Raw genomic sequence first — 25,195 nt, forward strand, 5'->3', positions numbered from 1 at the left:
AGATGCAAACACATTTGCACTAGAGTTGCACTATTTAAATTAGCTTTGTGAACACTTGGTCACCTTTTTATTTTGATTTGATTTCACTAGCGTGGTATCAAACTTATTCGACATCACTTGCAACACATATACTCACAGAGTTCAGTCATTGGACACTTTTTATTATCACCTTAATCACAACTCTGACAAACATCACGTAGTAATGTTTGGTCAGATACACACATGGTAACATTCTACACAACCATTCAGTCATATGTTTACACTCCTTGGAACAAGAAGTTATGCATTAAATTGCATCACAACGATCACCTCATACCACCCCAGCATACGCCTTCACACGATGCAGGATTTGAATTATGGATCCAGCTTCCTAATTTATCTTACGGATTCTAGGATCCCACATCACTTTTTGATTTACATGCAGAGAATAGAGTCTCGAAATGTATTTAAACCTAAGAAAACTAATAATCATGCAAAATTACACTCATAGGGGCCTATTTATGTGTCTGTACGACATGATCCGATCATCATATCATGTCCGACAGACATCGCTGAATGCAGAGAGCAATACGCTCTCCACATTCAGCATTGCACCAGCAGCTCTTGTGAACTGCTGGTGCAATTCCGCCCCCTGCTGATTTGCGGCCAATCGGCCTCTAGCAGGGGGGTGTCAGTCAACCCGATCGCATTTTATCAGGTTGAATTGCAGTGATGTCTGTCCGCTTCCTCAGAGAAGGCGAACAGGTTATGAAGCAGCAGTCTTTAGACCGCTGATTCATAACTGGTGTTTCTGGCGAGCCTAAAGGCTCCTTACTAATTTTAAGTTGCAAATAGATCTGACTCTCAAAATGAGCTATTATTATTTTGCTAATAGTGCACTAACAGCAAATCTAACTGCAGAGTATTTAACTATCTAAAGTGTTAACTCTATCACTTAGAAAGCCGAATTGACCTAATGAATAGAGGGTTCATGTTAATCCAACAACCGTTATAAGTGGGTAGTATTTAAAAATGGAGGATGGCTTGTAAGATGCTTAATTCAAAATATTAGAACTATAATGCTTACCTATGCTAATAGATGGAGTTAACTCTCTATAATCATAGTCACGCTTATTGACAACGACAAACAGCTAGAAATTATAGGTACAATTCAGTGGTTGGTAAACAGTATTTTGTGTGGTTTAAATAATCTGAATAATATTAAGAGACTTTCCAGGCATTTCTAAACAATTGCGACTGCAAGTACTATTACCTCTAAGAATATTTATAATGATTAAATATCACCAAGTTTATATGCTAATATAATACAACTAGTATCTCTTGCAGTGATATATTAGGCACATTGGTGACAAGAGGTAATGAGAAAGTTTACTCATAGTTAAAATAGAAACTCATATTTAGATAGAGATTAAGATACATTGTTACATTGTCACCAGGTAAAGTGTAATATTTTTCTAAGAACCATCAGTATCCTTACTAACAAAAAAGAGGTGCAATAATCTAACCATATATGTGTTTTAGGTTGAAAAATATGTTAGAGTAAACTTAAAAAAACAAATGGTGGGGGGCGGAGCAGCCGCCAAAGCAACAAGACGTGCTTCACTGAGCTCCTGATGGCAGAACTTTAAAATATATATTTCTGGCATTATAAAAACCAAAATAACCGACATCTTGATCTTGGTATAACACTAAGACATGGTTTTTATTTTCTGAGTCCAGAGGAAAACGTGATGGTTATATGACAGACACAAAGACCCCCTCAATCAGCTAAAACCGGTGGCTGGGACTGCGACACTAGAACCGACAGATACTCATTAGACGGACTACTCACTCCCCGGCTTCCCACCTAGCTGGGTAACAGTATCTCTCCGATATCCTCAAAATGGAGGAGTGTTCAGTATACCTTATCTCTCTGCTGCAGGGACTAAGTGGTAAAGCGATAGACATTATCAAAGATTACGGGTCTGTCATTTCAAATATGCGTACCCAAGATGGCGTCTTCCCCTCAACCTCCCATGATGCTTATGTAATAATCAAGATAGAAGACTCCTCGCCTGATCTGCATTTTCAACAACGCACACAAGCAGGGCACCCAGACGAGTCTCAACGAGCATTTCCACACGAGAAAGTGAGCTATGACCCGATGCAGTCACATTATGCGACCTGTCCTATATGAAGCTGCCAATACCGGAGCCAAAGGGAACCTCCATGACCGCTACCAGGCACCACCTCCGGATCTTTTTCTCTCCCACCTACGCTCCCAAATAGCGCTAACATCTCAAGCTGACAGTCTCGATGAGAACATGACATACCCTCTCGGCACTGCCTTCATTAAAAATTACCGAACATGAGAGCAGTGGAGTATGTAGGGGATCCTTTTGCGGACCCGGATGAACCTTCACCATGCAAGCAGCCTAGTCCCTCCGTTCTTACAAGGGAGCAGCTGAGCCTTCTGGAAGGCCCCTCTTATCCTAAGATGGTGAGATTTGCCTTGAGTGTCCTCGCTGTCTCATGGGCAGGCTCTCCTCTATTGCAGCACTTGTTAGAAGAGACTACCGTCTACGTATGACAGACATTTCCCAGGTGTTCTGCTCCCAGGGGAGTGGGATAGAGACATGAAAGATTCCCACAGCTAAAGTAGCAGAATAAGACTACAACTTAAAATACCCTTAACTTGCAAAGCTATATGCAGTTTACTATCTCTCTGCACTGTTCTATTCCCTACAGACTAACATTAATAGTGTCTTGTTTTAAATGTTTACTAAGCTGTTAGTTCATTCTAGATTTAAAAACCTCAATGTTTTATCTGTTGATTCGGCGCTACATTAACGTTGCATAGGAGACTAGTTAGGTAGATGCAGCTTAGCCACAGTATATCTTACCTCACATAACTTTAACCCTTATAATTAATGCAGCGTTTTTCAGACGAATGGATTGTAGCAGCAATCGATGGTACTAGGGTTGTGGATGTGTAATAGGTACTGAGACATTTGGGATCAAGAATTTCAGTGGTTATATATGCACAATAATAATCCAGCGCTTTAGACATACACTAATAATTTGGTACCTATTTAGGATTCCATTGCTCATAGTCTCCCTCCAACTCCACACCTCCCCTGTATCCTATAGTATCCGTCTCCTCTATGTTTAGGTATTTGAACAATCTTACCTGACAAAATATCTAGATTGTGGTTAGGCTCCTTGTTATATTAAGCCCTATTAAATACTAGAGCAATGAGAGGGACAGGTAAGCTAATCATCTATGTCTCAAACTATTTAAAATGTTTCTGTACCTATCATATTTTATCCGTTACGCCTACCTTTATTCACAGTCATGTATAGATAAATGTTAGTTGAAGGGTTTCTTAAAATTATTATTATCTCAGACCCGTGTCATATACCACAGTCCCTAGGTATTTAACCCCTTTGTCTTGGGCCTCCTATATTGGTATGACTAGGCTCTATGTTATTCTACTTAAATGTTTGGCCCCTGTGCAACTCATACACCAGTTTATGCAGCTGTGAATATGTTATAAATTACCTGCCCTTGATATCCTATATGTCTTATGTCCATCTATCATATTACCTCTATTATAAGATATTGGCCCTGGATGTTATAGTGCTCTCTATGAGCATTTAACCCTTATAATCTACGAATTACCTAACCTTTCCCCAAGGTACTAGAAAGTAGGTAGAGTTAACTTGCATTCTATTCTTAACCTGAGTGTATTCATTGTCTATGGGACTTATTGGCAGGGCGTTGCAGTGTTGCAGTGTTACTCTTTTCTAGTGACAAGCCTGTTATATTAAATATCTGATCATTATATCTAAGAGTGACAGCTCTCTTGCTCAGAGGTTCAAAGGCTAAGCTAAGATATAGATGTAGTTTGTTTTTTCATTAGCCTGCTAAGCTGTGTATATGTTTAGGCGCTAATGGGTACACTTAATGTATTTAACATTCTATGCTCCTCTAGCTGTTTATAGAATCATACTATGCTTATCCTTTATTATATTTATGTTCCTAGGATGTGGCATTGCTTATGTTGAGCTTTATACTAATACTAAATACTTGTCTCTGGTGGGCCCCTCCCCTCCCTTTCCCGCCGGTACTGGTTGCCTGCGGGTCATACCCCTATGCCTTTCTCCCACATCGCCTATAGCTGGTAATTCCCTAGGAGAGGGGCTCACCGGGAAATCTCTTATGTTCCATATATACTAATGTCCCCCTCCCCACTAAATAATGCTGGGAGTTACCCCCTACTCATTTTATAGAGAGTCAATCCGTAATCTTGGTCATGGCACCGTTGTATCATGTGTTAATTCTACTCTAGTCTTCATATCCCGTGTGCTAAGATTCATTTTGGTATATAAAGCATTGTCTCCAGGTCATAATGAGACTAATGAAAGCTCACCATTTTATCCCTTTAATTAAGTATTCTAATTTATACTCTGTCTAGATATTTTCAGGAGTTTACTTGGCAGTTAAAACTAAAGCTCACGTAGGGTCCTGATCCACAGTTAATTCAAGATTGACATCCTGACTGGCTCCGCCCTCCATTCCCCCCCCCCCCTATTATATTTCGAGCGGCTCTTGCCCGCTGCATCCCTCCCCCCCCCTTTTAAACTATAAAGCTAATCCCTCCCTGGCCCTAATTGTATCTGAGTGGACACTTCAATTTCCCTACTATATGGCCCAGAGAGGACTATTTTTGTTGTATTGTTATTACTTTTATCATAAAACTGAAGTCTATTGTAAACTGCCCAAATTCTATAATATTACGTGTGCTGATTGGATACCATTATACTCTTACTGTAGGGTTTTGTTTCTAACACTTATCCAATAATATTGTAATTGCACTTCTCTGTAAATGCTTTGGGGCATAACCTTGGTTGTATCTGTTTATGACTTCAATAAAAAATATATTATAAAAAAAAAACAAAAAAAAAACAAAAAAAAACAAATGGTGATGCTAATTTTCTTTCACAATTAATCACTCAGCCTTCTATACATAAGATCTATACACATATCCCTAATGTTTTAAGATTATCCCAATTATTTAAAGGGGCACACCACTGAAACTGAAATAGCGTAATTAGTCTAACCAGTTGGAATTGTCATCTAAAGGGTATCAATGAGTCTTAATATATCTGACAGAGATCCAAAGACCTAATTAGCCCCATATGTGGAGCCTCTGTATAGATTTAGTGTATATAGAAGTGTATATATCTCTCTCTCTCTATATATATATATATATATATATATATATATATATATATATATTACTATTATTATATATCCTGAGGTTTACTGTCAGATATAAATATATTATTTATTTTTCAACCAGAATAGTGTGTCATTTCCTATATACTTCTAACCCCTTTTTCAAAAAGCCACAATATCAATCCAAATAATATTCCATTCTAAGGAAGGAGAAATTTCTATCTATTAATATTGACTTTAATATAACCCTATTCCAAACACAAAGCATGATATAAAAGTGTGGAGCTCACCGATCTCTTACCACAAATTCAATCAAGAAGACACTGCAAATAATACCAAAACTGAACCTTATGAATGTTTATTTCCATAGTGAATAATTCTTACCCATAGACCTCTTACATTAATTTAAGTTGGAAAACATCATCTAATATACAGTGTGGGGCCAACACAATTAATTAATTATAAGGTTATACTCGGTGGTGATCTAGATCTCGATATTTCTAGTGCCTAAATCAATATTAATCAGATATGTCAGAACTCTATTTGTGTTTTTAAATACACATTTTGTTTTTAAATTTTCATTAAAAGTTAAATTTTAAACACTACTGAACCATTACCCCCTGAAAAACCTGACGCGCGATCTGATATATGGAGCAGGTTTCAGCGCAAGCGTGGAAACCTGCGCCACGCCCATAGTTTCAGCTTGCGCAAGCGAGCTATCTCATAAACGGGCGCCGGCAGTTGCTAAGTGCCGTAAGCCTGACAAATAGTGATGTCCAGAAATCTGCGTAAGTACAAATTTCTGGAGTCGTCAGTGATTTACGGCACTTTAGAAAACTGCCGCCGCATAAAAAAAACTGCCGCTCGCTCCCGGACACCGCCGCCAGCTACATTAACTATATTACCCCCTAATATGATCCCCCTACACCGCTGCCACTATTTTAACTATATTACCCCCCTAATGTGAGCCCCCTACCCTGCCCGCCACCTACATTAACTATATAACCCCCTAATATGATCCCCCCTACAACCGCCGCCACCTATTTTAACCTATATTAACCCTAATGTGAGCCACCTAACCTGCCACCACCTACATTATATGTACTACCCCCTAATCTGACCCCCTTACACCGCCGCCACCTATATTAAAATGATTAACCCCTAATCTAATCCCCATACACCGTCACCACCTATATTAAATGTATTAACCCCTAATCTAATCCCCCTACACCGCCGCCACATATATAAATGTATTAACCCCTAATCTAATCCCCCTACACCCGCCACCTATAAAAAATGTATTACACCCTAAAATACTAAAGTGTCCCTACACTGCATTGCCTCAAAGTAATCAGCTCTATTACCAGCCCGTAAAAGGGCCCTTTGCGGGGCATTGCCCCAAAGTAATCAGCTCTTTTACCTGTAATCTGCACTCCCCTAAACGGCCGCCACCTATATTAAATATATTAACCCCCTAATCTAATCCCCCTACACCACTGCCACCTATATTAAATATATTAACCCCTAATCTAATCCATCTACACCGCCGCCACCTATATTAAATATATTAACCTCTAATCTGACCCCCCCTACACCGCCACCACCTATATTAACTATATTAACCCTTATTATATTAGAGTTAATATAGTATATATAGTAACCCTATCTAACCCTTACACCCCTAACTTAATTATTATTGCAATAAATCTAAATAATATTAATATTATTAACTAAAATATTCCTATTTAAAACTAAATACTTACCTATAAAATAAACCCTAAGATAGCTACAATATAATTAATAATTACATTGTAGCTATTTTAGGGTTTATATTTATTTTACAGGTAACTTGGTATTTATTTTAACTAGGTACAATAGCTATTAAATAGTTAATAACTATTTAATAGCTACCTAGTTAAAATAATTACCAATTTACCTGTAAAATAAATCCTAACCTAAGTTACAAATACACCTACACTATCAATAAATTAATTAAATAAACTACAATGATCTAAACTAAAATATAATTAAATACACTAAACTTAATTACAAAAAACCCAAACACTAAATTACAAAAAAATAAAAAAAGATTACAAGAATTTTAAGCTAATTACACATAATCTAAGCCCCCTAATAAAATAACAAAGCCCCCCAAAATAAAAAAAAATGTCCCTACCCTAAACTAAATTACAAAAAGTAATCAGCTCTATTACCAGCCCTTAAAAGGGCCTTTTGTGGGACATTGCCCCAAAGTAATCAGCTCTTTTACCTGTGGAAAAAAAGAACACCCCCCCATTACAACCCACCACCCACACACCCCTACTCTAAAACCCACCCTATCCCCCCTTAAGAAAAAACTAAGTCTAACCCCCAAGTGGTCTTTACCTGTCTTGAAGACCGGCAGAAAAGGTCCTGTTCCAGGCGGAGAAGTCTTCTTCCAGGAGGCGACCTCTTCTTCTTCCAGGAACCAGCCTGGGCTACATTACAAGTCGCGCGCCATTATTAAAATATTGATTCCACTCATATATACTCTATCTAATAAAAAAATTCACATAAATACTTATACACTTTTATAAAGTTGGAGTGAAAAAGGAGAATTTGACCAAGAAAGATGCATCTAAATAGCACTTCTCTATCCCCTTGTATGTTTTAGAACATCAGGGGCCCGATCCGATATGCAGCTGCGCCCGCAAAAGCCAGCGATGCCAAATTTTGCGCGGGTTTGGTATCCTATATATGGCATAACCTAGAAGTTACGCTCGTATATTTCTGCCTTCGGCCGAAGTTTTTTGGCCCATAGACAGGTAAACCAAACCCGTATCCGATATACAGCGTAAGGACTTACGTGGCGAAAATGGAGAAATCTTACTCCATTTTCACCTCGCCACAAAATGCAGGCATAGTAAGCCTTACGCTGAGTATTGGAGCGCCGTAACTCCCTAAACTACCTGCAAAATAAAACCTAACACCTAATGCATGCGCAATGTCTATCTACCTGTCAACTGCAATCCCCCACCGCAATCCCTAATAAAGTTCTTAACCCCTAAACCGCCACTCCCGGACCCCGCCGCCACCTACATTAAATGTCTAACCCCCTAATGTGATCCCCCTATACCGCCGCAGAGGAGTTGAAGACCGAAGACCGCGGAGCTGAAGACCGTCCTCTCTGGAACTGAAGACCGGCGATGCAGGAACTGAAGATCGCCGATGCTGGAACTGAAGACCGGAGCCATGGAGCGTGGAGGATCCTCTTCATACGATCGCCACGGTACACTGAATAGGAATTCAAGGGACGCGATTAAAAATGGCGTCCCTTGAATTCCTATTGGCTGATTTGAGCCTTCAAATTCAAATCAGCCAATCGGATGAGAGCTACTTTAATTCTATTCGCTGATTTGAATAGCCAATAGAATAAGAGCTACTGTAATTCTATTGGCTATTCTAATCATTACAGGTAAAAGAGCTGATTACTTTGGGGCAATGCCCCACAAAAGGCCCTTTTAAGGGCTGGTAATAGAGCTGATTACTTTGGGGCAATGCAGTGTAGGAACACTTTAGTATTTTAGGGGGTAATACATTTATTATAGGTGGCGGCGGTATAGGGGGATCACATTAGGGGGTTAGACATTTAATGTAGGTGGCGGCGGGGTCCGGGAGTGGCGGTTTAGGGGTTAAGAACTTTATTAGGGATTGCGGTGGGGGATTGCAGTTGACAGGTAGATAGACATTGCGCATGCATTAGGTGTTAGGTTTTATTTTGCAGGTAGTTTAGGGAGTTACGGCGCTCCAATACTCAGCGTAAGGCTTACTACGCCTGCATTTTGTGGCGAGGTGAAAATGGAGTAAGATTTCTCCATTTTCGCCACGTAAGTCCTTACGCTGTATATCGGATACGGGTTTGGTTTACCTGTCTATGGGCCAAAAAACTTCGGCCGAAGGCAGAAATATACGAGCGTAACTTCTAGGTTATGCCATATATAGGATACCAAACCCGCGCAAAATTTGGCATCGCTGGCTTTTGCGGGCGCAGCTGCATATCGGATCGGGCCCCTGATGTTCTAAAACATACAAGGGGATAGAGAAGTGCTATTTAGATGCATCTTTCTTGGTCAAATTCTCCTTTTTGACTCCAACTTTATAAAAGTGTATAAGTATTTATGTGAATTTTTTTATTAGATAGAGTATATATGAGTGGAATCAATATTTTAATAATGGCGCGCGACTTGTAATGTAGCCCATCCTATATAATAAAAGGCCAAGTGTGTTTGTCCGAAGCTGTCATGCGCAGTAGAGACTGCGCACGAGGACAAACACATCTGGCCTTAATCTAACTGACCTCAACTGGCATCTGGCGTGGAGTGGGCGTGGCTGGACGGGTGTGACGTGGAAGGGGCCGGGCATGATGTGGGTGGGTGACGGGCATGCCGTGGGCGTGGGCTGGGTTGGGCTTGGCACGGGTGGGGCCGAGTGTTGTGGCCGACTGGCCGTTAAAGGCAGAGAGCTTTGAAGAGGGGGGATAGAGAGAGCAGAAGAGGGGGGATAAAGAGATGGAGAGAGGCAGCAAAAGAGAAGGGGAGAGAGCAAAAGAGGGGGAATAGAGAGAGCAAAAGATAGGGTGGGAGAGAGAGCAAAAGAGAGGGGGGGAAGAGAGAGAGCAAAAGAAAGGGGAGAGCGAGAGCAGAAAGGGGGAGAAAGAGAGAGCAAAAGAGGGGGAGAGAGCACAAAAGAGGGGGAGAGAGAGCACAAAAGAGGGGGAGAGAGCACAAAAGATGGGGAGAGAGAGCTCAAAAGAGAGGGGGAGAGAGTGCAAAAGAGGGAGAGAGAGAGCGCAAGAGAGAGCGCAAAAGAGAGGGGGGAGAGAGAGCAAAAGAGGGAGGAGAGAAAGAGCAAAAGAGAGGGGGGAGAGAGCGCAAAAGAGAGGGGGGAGAAAGCGCAAAAAAGGGGGGAAAGAGAGCGCAAAAGATAAGGGGGAGAGAGAGCGCAAAAGAGGAAGAGAGAGAGCGCAAAAGAGGGGGGGAGAGAGCACAAAAGAGGGGGGAGAGAGCACAAAAGAGGGGGGGGGGAGAGAGAGCAAAAGAGGGGAGAGAGAGAGCAAAAGAGGGGGTAGAGAGAGAGCAAAAGAGGGGGGAGAGAGAGAGCAAAAGAGGGGGAGAGAGAGCAAAAGAGGGAGGAGAGAGAGCAAAAGAGGGGGAGAGAGAGCAAAATAGGAGAGAGAGAGCAAAAGAGGGGGAGAGAGAGCAAAAGAGGGGGGAGAGAGCAGAAGAGGGGGGAAGAGAGAGCGCAAAAGATAGGGGGGAGAGAGAGGGAGCAAGGTTTGGAACCGCGGTACTTAAAAAATTGGCCCGTGAACACGGACTTTAGGACTAGTAATATATAAAAAACTTTTTTTTTCATTCAGATTTATATTGCAAAAAATAATGGGCCAGATTAAGAGTGGAGCACATAATTGTGCTTTCGCAAGAGCTATATTTGGGGTCCACTTGTAATACCAGCGCACGCAAATGTGCACTAGTATTATTGGTGAAGTGCAATGCGAATGCAACCTCGCATTCACAATGCATGGAAGCTTTGCACGCTTCTATAGGCTCCAATGGGAGCATCGTTTTGATGCTGTCATAAACCACAGAGAACTTAGCGCAGCAAAGGGGGCAGCAATTTTTAAAAATATATGTGTTTGAATATATACATATATATTTATGTGTTTATATGTATATATACACATATTATAACATGAATATATATATAAGCATAACTATATATATATATATATATATATATATCTCAAGTAAGATCACAGTCCACATAGAACGCAATGTAAAGGCAATATTCACACCCCACATCCGCACACTTTAACCTGATAAAACTGCTTCATGCAGTTCTTATTAAAAAAAATAAAGATGTTACTATTTTTTTTTTTTTTAAACAAACCGACACTTTATTTTGGTTAATTTTTGGAGCACTAATTGATATATAAATTTATATATATATATATATATATATATATATATATATATATATATATATATATATATATATATATATATATATATATATATATATATATATATATATATAGGTACACATGCACATTAATAAACAAATATATATATATGTGTGAAGTGTTTATGCTTAAAGGGACACACATTTTTTTTCTTTCATGAGTCAGAAATTGCATGCAATTCTTATCAACTTTCTAATTAACTTTTATTATCTAATTGGTTTTGTTGTCTTGTTATCCTTTGTTGAAAAGTATATTTAAAGCTAGATCGTACCCCCATAGAATTCTATTATGTGAGGGAATTAACTCTGTAAAGACCAGGAATTTTAGAGAAAGACTTGTCCGAAGTACCAGAGAATTTTTAGCATGTTTTCACTCCATTGAAACAGAAATAGAGCCTTGTTTTTTTTTTTACCTATCAAAATTACATATTTTTTAGAAGACAACCCAATTTATTGATCTAGGCCCATTTTGGTATATTTTATTTCACTATTTTGCACCCAAATGCAAACATATTAAAAAAAAACAAAAAACATTAACTTTTTCACAAACTTTGAGTCTCTCACTGAAATTATTTACACACAACTACTGCAGTCATAAAACAAAAGCTTCTTTGGGGTCCCCTTTGTTATAAAACAGCAGACATACATGGCTTTGCCTTTGTGTTTGGCAATTAGAAGCAGGGCCGGATTGGGCCGCCGGGATACCGGGAAAAATCCCGGTGGGCTGGCAGCTGCAAAGAGAGAGCTCAGCACATGTGAGTAGCTGGTAAAGGAGCAGAGCGGCCGGCCTGCTTTTTTAGCACATAGAAAAGACAGAGGCTCAAGCAATTCAGATGCAGATGCGGCCGCAGCCGCTCCAACTTCACTCCAATAGCAGGCAATAATATTAGGCAAGGCAATATTGTGAGAGCAGATGAGGGAGCTGTCAGTGTAGTCTATTGCCTTTGGGATCATTGCTGGGGCCTGGGAAGAACAGCACTCGGCTACGGCCTCACCTCTGCAATATTTTGAGCACACAGATAGAGGCTAAACTGCAGTTGGATGTGGCCGCTCCAGTCCGCTACAATAGGCATTAGGCAATTAGTACTGTGGGGAGGGAATATAGAGGGCATGGACATCACGTGAGCACACACAGAGTCACTCACGAGAAGGAGGGTGCCGTGTTGGAGGCCACGTGGGCCACAGAACACCGGCACACAGGGAGCATCAGCAGCAGGCCACACCACTCCACAGAGCACTAGGAGGAGCACAGCACCAGTAAGTAAGTAGGCTCTGAGTGCTAAAAATATTTTTTGGAGTTTATATAAATGTATGCAATATCCAAAAGATAATATCTCATAAAAAAATATTTTGAAGAAAATTGATTTCTTTTTTTTTTTAATCAGCTATAAACATCAAAAGTTAAAATCAAGAGATCATATTTTAATAATTACTTATTTTTTTAAATGTCAAACTTTTGTTGTGCTCATTATACAGGCTGTGTACTGTTTAAATATGATGCTATTTGTAACTTAATACTCAATAAATTCACTGTCCAAGGAGGTCCAGGCATGTTTTCTGTCTGATGTACGTATGCATGTGTGTGTGTGAAAAAATAAATAAATATAAATATATATATATATATCAGTGGAATCTGGGCAGGTCTTTATTTTTTCCACGGCTGCTTTTTATGCCCAGTCCGGCCCTGATTAGAAGGTTGCTAATTGAAGCTGTGAACCACACTTCTGAAATTCACTGCAGTGAAGGGGTTAATCAGATAGCTTGTAATGTTAATTGTAGCTCCAGTGTAGAGATTACCTTCCCATCTGACACCTTCCACCCCCTGATTCTTATCTGATCCCTCTCAAACAGCTCTCTTCCCTCCCTCACCTCCCACTGGTCACCACCATCTTGAGCACTGACAGACAGCCTGTCAATATACATTTTTAGGGCTTTTTTTAAATTGATACATTTTATTATTTAGTTTTTATATTCTCTGCAGTGTAGGATCCCCTTTACCCTTCCACCTTCCTGATCCCCCCCCATACAGCTCTTTAACCCTACCCCTCCTAATGGTCTCTGCCATCTTAGGTACAATGAAGCTATCTGCCAGTACCCAGTTTACATAAATGTTGTTACAAATTTTTAGATTGTTACTAATAAAATATTTTTTCTGTTGTGCAGAGGCATCCCTCATCCTCCCCCACCTCCCGTGTTCAAGCAATCATTCTTTTGGAGCCCCTCTCAGCCGTAGGCTGGTAGTGGATCCTTCCTTCCAGTAAAAAAATTCCAGCATTGTAACGATCCCTCCCATTCCTCCCCCTACCTCTCCTCCCCTCCGGAGATGGCGCATCCAACCTCCTCAATCCTTTTCTACCACACCACCGACAGCACCACCGCACCCAATAAAGACAGTAACACTGTCTGTATCACTGTCTGTATCACTGTCTGTATCAGCGATCTGACTTCATATGGTAAGGGGAGCACTATCAGTGCTCACTTACCATATGAATGCAGATGTCTTCTGCCTCTGGTTGCAGTCTCGACCACAGCATGAGGCAGAAGGTTGAAATTAGGTACTACATCAAATACTTTGTTTAGCGTACCCTGTGAGGCAGTACTTACGTCCATATTGCTTAAGGGATTAATTCACCCATGCTATTTGACATGCAGGTGTTAGTGTCCACTAGATTATTATGCAAGTAATATTGAATAATAAGAAAATGATGTACAAAGAATGGGTTATCATTCAGATTTATTTTCTGACGAAAATTTCTTGAAAGTTAAAAAAACAAAAAAAAAAAAAAACAAAACATAACATAATTATCTTTTCACTGTATTTGTCTTCTAGTCCATCAGTTTGGCCATTTAAAGTAATCATTAAACATAAATTAAACTGCAGTTTGGGATTTTACTTTTATTGTCTGAAATTTTAAATGTGTTTTCATATTTGCATTACACAATAAGCCAATCTAGAATAATGCATAATGCTTCAATTTATTAAACTTTTAATATAGTTTCTAGAACATTTGACAAGTAATATTTCCTTCATTAGCAGTAATACCTTAGACAACACACACCGAGCACATGATAATTAAGAGAAACTGTCAGAGTAGGCTGTCTGTCAATCTGCATCCAATGCTTTCATCTTTACTGAATTACTGATTAGGTTGTTTTTTTTCTATTTTTAATTGTTGTGTTAGGGATGTAAACAACCAGAATAGCTTTAGCTCATTTCTAAAGCCAGACAGATTTTAACTGTATATAAACAAGGACAAACTTTTCACAAAATCTTAGAATTCACTTCTTTTATTTATTTTTTTAAATGCACACTTTAAACTCACACAGATTGCTAATGATTAACATAAAGTAAAATAGTTTTGTTTTTAAAGTAATACTGTATATGCATATATTGGCCTAGATTACAAGTGGAACAATAACATTTTAGCACTGCTAAGTGCTAACTACACTAACGATAAATCAGAAGCATGTGTATGTTTACGCTGGTATTACAAGTGCCAGCATCTGGAGGTAGGATAATGGGACCATGCTAAATCCTTTTCAGCATAGACTTATATGGGAGATGCTAAAAAAAAAAGTTTTGCTCCATTACTAACCTGAAGGTACTATAGCTATATATATATATATATATATATATATAGAGAGAGAGAGAGAGAGAGAGAGAGAGAGAGAGAGAGAGAGAGAGAGAGATAGATAGATAGATAGATAGATAGATAGATAGATAGATAGATAGATAGATAGATAGATAGATAGATAGATTTATATAGATAGATTTATATATATATATATATACTGCATATGTAGATATATGTAGAAATACTGTATATGTGTAAAAGTGAAGAACAGGAATTTGAAGTATTTGTATTAAAAAATATTTAAAAATTGTTTTATAATAATATTTCATATTTCAAGGTATTTGACAGGTGCGTGTGTGTGTGTTTATATGTATGTATGCATACACATTTAAACACATAAATACACGTGTACATGTATATAGACATGCATATAGACATGTGTACATACAAACATTTAGACATATATATATATATATACACACACACACATATATGTATATATATACTTTAGAGCCCTTCCCAGTCAAACACCTTGACATATCCTTTCTTAATCTTTTTCAAAACATATATTGTTTTCAATATTAAATTTTAAAACATTTTTTTTGCTCTGACAGGTTTCAGGTCACGCTAATTCTTCTAGCGTTATTTTGACTTTCACTCAAGCACATCCCACGACTTTCAACTGGAAATATGAGCGATATTTAGCATGGTTGTACTATCCATTGAAAGTATAGGGACCACTAAAGGGATGTCAGCTATGCTAAACCTTCTCTGGTAATTAAGCTAATGTTAGCATCCATAGATATTGATATTGCAGCCTGCATTATCATTACTGTAGTGCTCCACATGTAATCTGGGCCATTATTTTTATGGTTAAGATTACAGGACAAAGTGTTGAACTAGCAAGTAGACCAAACAGTGGGTTGTTGTAGAACATATTTCATTCCACCACTGCTTTTGTGACAATATTATATCCATGCCTGTAACAGTCCCCCATCTACCTCTACCCATTGTAGAGGGTCTTTGTACTTGTAGGATGTAGGTTCTCTGACATTATCATCAGAACATGTCCAACAGCATCCTCGGGTGAAGATAGTAACTGTTCTTACAATTGTATCATGGCATCTCTGCATCAAAATGGCAGCATTGTAATGGTTCCTAAAATAGGCAGCAATTGCATCCTTCCTGACACTTTTCCAGACATCACTTCCTGCATGATCGCTATAAAGCTCCAAGGTTCCAGAGGTTGTTTTAGAACTATATTTATATTTTATTTTAATTAATAATGCATTTATTACTTCTGTTATCCAGTTGGGGATATAAAGTAACAATTATATCATAAATAGCAACCTGTTCATTATATTTTTTTAATTTTAAGACTTTTGTCTTAATATTGCTATTGATGGGTTTCACTACCATTCAATATATGATTTTTATAGTGTATGCTCATTAGAGATTATATATATATATATATATATATATATATATATATATATATATATATATATATATATATATATATATATATATATATATCAGATAGAAGACAGCACTCTCTGGTCTTATTATAGCAGAAAATGTATTGCAATAAATTTTCTGCTATATTAAGACCAGAGAGTGCTGTCTTCTATCTGCTATATCATCACCCATATTCTAGCACCCTGGCATTTAAGAAACTGTTTGTGAGAGTGCACCTGTCTCTGTATTATATATATATATATATATATATATATATATATATATATATATATATATATATATATATATATATATGTACCACATAATTACATAATTAACCTCAGTGCTTTATGTTTGTCTTCTTCAAATAACTAATTCTAGAATTACATAGCAGAAAAGAGAACCCTCAATGTATTGTGTTCTATTTCATAATATGAAATCTACTATTCTGTTTGGACACATGAAATATAATTGTGCATTTTTTCTATTTTATAATTTAACTAATTTAATTGATAATCCAGTTTTAAATGCTCATGGGAAATGGAAAATATATGTCTAGCTTTTTGCATTATATATCTAAATGTACAAACTTTTCAAACATGTATTAATAATAATATTTACTATATATAGGTTGGAACAAAGTAGATCCCTAAGGTCAATTGTCTTTATTCTGCTTTTTCTTGGAGAACTAAGATCTTCAAATCATTAGTGTTCATAAACAACTGTTGATTATAATAGCCATGCAGAGCAATATTATTTATATATTGGCCATTGACAACCAGGAAAAACCTGATTGCACATACAGCAACCTACAGATAATATTAAGCATGCTTTAATATTCTTCCATCTTACTGAAATTATTCTTTAGTGCCGCTGACCATTCCTTATTTGTTATAATTTGCAGTTATTACAGTAAAATAATTTATTTAGCATTTAGATTCATGTTTATACCTCTTGTCTGCTTGGTGAAACTCGATTATATATATTTTTTTAATAATCTGTTATAAAGGAACAGTGTATAAAAGTGACTTTTTCAATTTATGTTGGTTGGTAATTAAAATTATATGATTTTTATAGCAATCAAAATATTCACAATTTTTGTTATATGTTAATTCAGAAAAAACTGTTTCAATTAGTAGAAAAAAAATGTAAAATTTATAATGAAATTATTTTATCCTCTCTAAGGCTACAAATATAATCTTACACAGTATTTATAATCTTGTTGTCTTTAAATGACTTCCATTTATCATTCAGGTAACAAAGCACTCAGCAGTACATTCACATCATACTATGCACAAATTAATATTTAATCTATTGTAATTGAAAATTACTGTTAAAAAGCAACCCCAATTTAAAAAGCAATCCTCATCAGTGGCTGTTCGATGTTTATGTGATTTTAGTAGTAGTATGTTTTTAATTTTTTTGCAAGACTTTTGGGCTTTTCTAATTCAACAGCAATGAACATATTGAGATAATTTAGATCTCTTTAAAATGGCATATATTTTTTTTTATCCATGTTTTGATTTTTTATTATGTTCAGCTCATGGGGCCGATTTATCATATGTCGGGCGGACATGATCCGCATATGCTGTCGGCATTTAGCATTGCACTAGCAGTTCTGGTGAACTGCTTGTGCAATGCCGCCCCCTGCAGATTCGCGGCCAATTGGTCTCTAGCAGGGGGTGTTAATCGGACCAGTTAAGGAGCAGCAGTCTTAAGACAGCTGCTTCTTAACTGCTGTTTACGGGGAGCCTGAAGGATCGTGCGGAAACAGCTGCATTGGTGCCAATTGACCGCTTGGTAAATCAGCCCCCATGTATCAATAAATATTTTTTCTTAAAATAATTAAAATCAAACTCTTAAACTGTAAAAAACATATTTAGAACTAAAATATGAGAACAAAGATATTATTACAATTTTCTATTTGGATATTCTCAAAATGTTAAAAAAATTGCATGCAAGTCATTGTTTTAATGGAAAAAAAAACTTTGAATCAATTAACTGCTATGGTTTTCTTCTGCATAGAATTCACATACTGAAAAAAATCCTTACCTTATTTTATTATATTAAAATAAAATCATTTTCCCATTGTATTGTATTGATAAGTGCAAAGCATACTTTCTAGTCCGTTTTGAGCATACTCCATTATAAAGTGTCATTTATAATCCAAACACTAGTTTTACCATATTTTATATTAAACTGTGCCTCTTTCTTTAGCCTCTAGCAGTTGGAGTGCTTGGGCAATTAACCAATCAGAGATCATGTTGCTGAAATCAATTAATTCAATTGGAGCTCATTTCTTGCTACTTGTTGATTTCAATGAAAGAGACACATGAACTATACTTTAATAGTTCTTTTTTCCTGGGACAGTATACAGTTGAGATCATGTTGCCATTGAATAACTCAGGTTATCTGAATGGTTGTATTATTTGTAATCTAGTGCAAAAACAAAATCTGCTATATAAAATAATAGAATAACTTTTATTTAAAATATGCCAAAATAAAGCATGCACATATTTGATGCCCTATAATGGAATACTCAAAAGGAGACATTAAAAATGCATTAAACCTAGCTCATGAATTCAATGAACTTTTAAATACTACATATTTACTAAAATGTCTCTTCAGTTTCTCCAACCTCTACAACTCTTACAGCTTCACCATTATCAATATTTTTCTCTGCTTGAAAGACCTCTTAGTGAATTTCACAGACTGTATAGAGCAATAGTAATTGACATTATCACTTTTCACTGTTCTCTTTTTGGATTTATTTACTGATATCTACATGTTCACATTTACTGTACATAAAAGTACCCTCTTCTGAAAAAAAAGCATAATAATCATAATGCAAACTTTAGAGCCTAGACTAAAAAATAACAAGCTATAGACGCTTTCTTTTCATTTTTTTAAAAAAAATATCTGATTTGAATTAAACAATCTCTGGAGGTAGTCTAATGCATTTTATAGTAAACTGGTAAATGTAAAGCGTGGGAAAGGTTCAGACATTCCATCTCACATATTGAATCAATTAATAGCATGTAAAAGGAAATCATGATTATTTGAAGGAGTGAAGAAAAATGACTTGATTCTTTACAAGTAATATAGACTATTATTAGTATTCCAGATAGTCCTTGTTGTAAGGAGTCCATCATATTCTTTGATCTGTCTACATCCACAGCTGGAAATCCTGCGCCAGACTCTGGAAGCAGCACAAACTGACAACAGTCACCTCCATTAGGAAAGTGATTTTGTGGCTGAAAATGTTAATCAGCAGATCAAAGAACAAAGTAAGTAAACTTTATGAATATTTTATGTCCTTTTCTCCAATGGTTGGGTTGTCAAATAAGCATACAGATTCAACCCTCAAGCTTTCCATTCATCTGCAGTAAAAGGTAAGTTCATAATGCAATAATTTTCACATAACTTTTCCCAAAGGTTTTAATAGTAAGCCAGTAGCCAGGACAAGTAAATATTTTTCTGAGATAGTGTGGGTCACATGCATAGGGATATCTTCTCCATCATCGAGTCTTTTGCAGAACATATTTCCAAATTTCTACAAAGATTGTGATATAGACACATATACAGAATTTTAAGCTCATCAGTAAAAATATAATGGATGCTTGTTAGGGTAAAATGAGCAACACAATATGAAAACCTCAAAACAGTAACCTTAATGGGTAGAATATCAGATGAACATCAATATAAGCCCAGTAAGTTGCTAACTGCAATTAATTTTACAGCGGGTTATGGATATGGTAGCATATATTGTGTTTTATAAAGTAGAAAAGAAGAAAAATAAAGATGATTTAAAAAGGTGTGAACAAGCAAAAACAAAATTTAAAAAAAATAATTATATATATATATATATATATAAAAAAAAAAAAATATATATATATATATATATATATATATAAAGGTATATATATATAAAGGTGTAGAGTCATCCAGAGTCTTGTAACTGTGCATAAACCTTCCATTCGGCCACCACTAACCAATGCTCGCAAGCAGGAATGGCTGCATTGGGAAGAAAAATAAATGAAGACTAATTTTCAAATAGTCCTGTTCACTGATGAGTGCAACCCTTAATTGTCCAGATGGATGGAGTAGTGGATGGTTGGTGGACGGCCACCCTGTTCCAACAAGGCTGCGACGTCAGCAAGGCGTTGGTGGAGTCATGTTTTGGGCCAGAATCATGGGAAGAGAGCTGGTCAGCCCCTTTAGGGTCCCCAAAGGTGTAAAGATGACCTCTGCAAAGTATGTGGAGTTCCTGACTGACTACTTCCTTCCCTGGTACAGAAGGAAGAACTATGCTTTCCGTGATAAAATCATCTTCATGCATGACAATGCACCATCTCATGCTGCAAAGAATACCTCTGCATCAATGGCTGCTATAGGGATAAAAGGAGAGAAAATCATGGTGTGGCCTCCATCCTCCCCTGACCTCAATCCTATTGAGAAACTTTGGAGCATCCTCAAGCAAAAGATCTATGAGGGTGGGAGGCAGTTTACATCCAAACAGCAGCTCTGGGAGGCTATTCTGACATCTTTCAAACAAATTCAAGAAGAAACTGTCCAAAAACTCACAAGTTCAATGGATGCAAAACTTGTGAAGCTGCTGTCGAATAAGGGGTCCTATGTTAAAATGTAACGTGACCTGTTAAAATGTTTAAAAAGTTAAAATGTTGTTCAAAGTTTGATTGAAATAGCTTTTGATTTCAGTAAATATGCTGCAAACACAACAAATGACAATTTTCAGTTCTTTACAACCTATAAAGTGTTTTGAAACTTACTGTTCGTAATAATTTGAAAAAAAAAAAACTTTTATCATTAAGGTTCAATAAAATTTGAATTGTACTCTTAATAGTTGATAACATAAAGATTATGCTGACTGTTGCTTACATCAATTATTTAGGTAAATGAGAAAGATATCATTGGCATAATAATTTGGAACAGGGTGTATATTTATATACAGTATATACAACACGCCTGGCACTCTGGCAAGCACACAGTAATATTTAAAAGCAAAAATGGGAAAGTTATTTGCATCTGTTGTCAAACGGTTTAAGCCAAGGACCATGTCATGATATTTCCCTTTCCTGAGACCCTAATCAAGCAGCCACATAATGCATGACTATCACCAGGGTGACAAAGACCTTTGTAATTTCCCTAAGAACATACAAAACACTGAAATGGACTGCACTCCTAGTCCTGACTGAGTTCACAACCTATGTCACTGTAAAACCCACAGCTCTGAATACTTACAGACAGCTGTAAAGTTTCCAGCAACTCAGGCAGTTAACCCTGACCGGCCTGGGTAATAAGCCCATAGGGAAAATTACAAAACAAAATAATCAACACAACACAAAGAAAACCTAGCACCCTCTGGGTAGCACATCGTAATATTTTGCATCTCGTGCAAAACAGTTTAAGCCAAGGACCATGTCAAGTTCTCTCCCCTCCTGGTACCCTAACCTGCACACACACAATGCATGAATTCAAACAAACAAACAAACACACAAACAACTGTGAACCTATAGGGTGACACAGGCCTTTTTAATTTCTCTAAGCAACAAAAATATTACAGTCTCAAAACAGTAACCTTGATGCGTAGGATATCAGATGAACATATACTGTATGGCCAAGCCAAGTAAGGAGCTGACTGCAATGGAGTTTGCAACAGGTTATGGATATGTTAGCATATGCTGTGTTTCATAAAGTAGAAAAGAAGCAAAGATGGTAAGAAATGTAAAAAAGGTTTGAACAATAGTGATGTCGCGAATAGTTCACTGGCGAATAGTTTCCGGCAAACATAGCATGTTTGCGTTCTCCGCGGCGGGCGAACATATTCAATGTTCGATCCGCCCCCTATTCGTCATCATTGAGTAATACTTTGACCCTGTACCTCCCAGTCAGCAGGCACATTCCAGCCAATCAGCAGCAGACCCTCCCTCCCAGACCCTCCTACCTCCTGGACAGCATCCATTTTAGATTAATTCGGAAGCTGCATTCTTAGGGAGAGGAGGGACAGTGTAGCTGATGCTGATTAATAGGGAAATCGATAGCTAGGCTAGTGTATTCAGTGTGCACTACAGTCCTGAAGGACTCATCTGAACTCTGCTGTAAGGACAGCACCCCAAAAAGCCCTTTTTAGGGCTTCTTTTTTTTCCATGTAATCTAATTGCAGTTGCCTGCCTGCCAGCGTGTGTGCCAGGCTCACAGCGTATACTGTGCCCACTTGCCCAGTGCCACCACTCATATCTGGTGTAACAGTAGTGTAAATTTAAAAAAAAAAAAACTTTTTTGACTGTGAAACATCAGTCTGCTTGTGTAATCTAATTGCAGTTGCCTGCCTGCCAGCGTGTGTACCAGGCTCACAGCGTATACTGTGCCCACTTGCCCAGTGCCACCACTCATATCTGGTGTAACAGTAGTGTAAATTTAAAAAAAAAAAAAAAAACTTTTTTGACTGTGAAACATCAGTCTGCTTGTGTAATCTAATTGCAGTTGCCTGCCAGCATGTGTGTCAGGCTAACAGCATATACTGTGCCCACTTGCCCAGTGCCACCACTCGTATCTGGTGTAACAGTAGTGTAAATTTAAAAAAAAAACTTTTTTGACTGTGAAACATCAGTCTGCTTGTGTAATCTAATTACAGTTGCCTGCCTGCCAGCATGTGTGTCAGGCTCACAGCGTATACTGTGCACACTTGCCCAGTGCCACCACTCATATCTTGTTTAATAGTAGTGTACATTTAAAAAAAAAAAAACTTTTTTGACTGTGAAACATCAGTCTGCTTTTTTGTGTCAGGCTCACAGCGTAAACTGTGCGCACTTGCCCAGTGGCACCACTCATATCTTGTTTAACAGTATTGTAAGTGTACATTTAAAAAAAAAAAAAACTTTTTGGACTGTGAAACATCAGTCTGCTTTTTTGTGTCAGGCTCACAGCGTATACTGTGCCCACTTGCCCAGTGCCACCACTCATATCTTGTTTAATAGTAGTGTAAGTGTACATTTAAAAAAAAACTAAACTTTTTTGACTGTGAAACATCAGTCTGCTTTTTTGTGTCAGACTCACAGCGTATACTGTGCCCACTTGCCCAGTGGCACCACTCATATATTGTTTAATAGTAGTGTAAGTGTACATTTAAAAAAAAAAACACTTTTTGGACTGTGAAACATCAGTCTGCTTTTTTGTGGCAGGCTCACAGCGTATGCTGTGCCCACTTGCCCAGTACCACCACCCATATCTTGTTTAATAGTAGTGTAAGTGTACATTTGAAAAAAAAACAAACTTTTTTGACTGTGAAAAATCAGTCTGCTTTTTTATGTCAGGCTCACAGCATATACTGTGCCCACTTGCCCAGAGCCACCACTCATATCTTGTTTAATAGTAGTGTAAGTGTACATTTAAAAAAAAAAAAACTTTTTGGACTGTTAAACATCAGTCTGCTTTTTTGTGTCAGGCTCACAGTGTATACTGTGCCCAGTTGCCCAGTTCCACCACTCATATCTTGTTTAATAGTAGTGTAAGTGTACATTTTTTAAAAAAAAATTGACAGTGAAACATCAGTCTGCTTTTTTGTGTCAGGCTCACAGCATATACTGTGCCCACTTTCCCAGTGCCACCACTCATATCTTGTTTAATAGTAGTTTAAGTGTACATTTAAAAACAAAAAAAACTTTTTGGACTGTTAAACAAACATCAGTCTGCTTTTTTTGTATCAGGCTCACAGCGTATACTGTACCCACTTGCCCAGTGCCACCACTCATATCTTGTTTAATAGTAGTGTAAGTATACATTTAAAAAAAAAAAAAACTTTTTTGACTGTGAAACATCAGTCTGCTTTTTTGTGTCAGGCTCACAGCGTATACTGTGCCCACTTGCCCAGTGCCACCACTCATGTCTTGTTTAATAGTAGTGTAAGTGTACATTTAAAAAAAAAAAAATTTTGGACTGTGAAATATCAGTCTGCTTTTTTGTGTCGGGCTCACAGCGTATACTATGCCCACTTGCCCAGTGGCCCCACTCATATCTTGTTTAATAGTAGTGTAAGTGTACATTTAAAAAAAAAAAAACTTTTTGGACTGTGAAACATCAGTCTGCTTTTTTGTGTCAGGCTCACAGCGTATACTGTGCCCACTTTCCCAGTGCCACCACTCACATCTTGTTTAATAGTAGTGTAAGTGTACATTTAAAAAAAAAAATGACAGGCAGAGGCAGTCCACCTCGCAGGTGCGGTCGTGGTCGTGGTGCTGTGATTCCTTTTGGCCCTAGAATAATGCCCAGTGTTCAGAGGCCACGTACCATGAACTCGAAGAGTTCTGAGGACATAGTTGACTGGCTAACACAGGACAACAAATCTTCTACAGCTTCCGCTCGGAACCTTGACGCACCATCCTCCTCCAGCTTAGCTTTGGGGTCCTCTCAAGTTACCACTCACCCGCCTGCCGCCACCACCAACACTAGCACCACAGCCACTTTACGTGATCTGTCAGAGGAGTTATTTACACATCAGTTTGAAGAAATGAGTGATGCGCAACCATCATTGACAGAGGATTTAGATAACAGTGATATGTCTCACTCAGGCAGCATTACATACATGGACGTACGGTGTGATGATGATGATGTTGTACCCGCTGCTGCTTCCTTTGTTGAGTTGTCAGATACAAGTGAAGCGGTTGTAGATGTCTCATGGGTGCCTGCTAGAAGAGAAGAAGAACAGGGGGAAAGTTCAAATGGGGAGACAGAGAGGAGGAGGAGGAGACGAGTTGGAAGCAGGGGGAGGTCATCACAAGGAGCTAGTGGCACAGTCAGACAGCATGCATCGGCACCCGGGGTCAGCCAGACAGCACGCCAATCAATGCATGCTGTTACCACCACCAGAATGCTATCATCGCAGAGCTCAGCAGTGTGGCATTTTTTTGTGTGTCTGCCTCTG

This window comes from Bombina bombina, chromosome 5 (genome assembly GCF_027579735.1).
Source record: "Bombina bombina isolate aBomBom1 chromosome 5, aBomBom1.pri, whole genome shotgun sequence".
NCBI classification, from domain to species: Eukaryota; Metazoa; Chordata; class Amphibia; order Anura; family Bombinatoridae; genus Bombina; species Bombina bombina.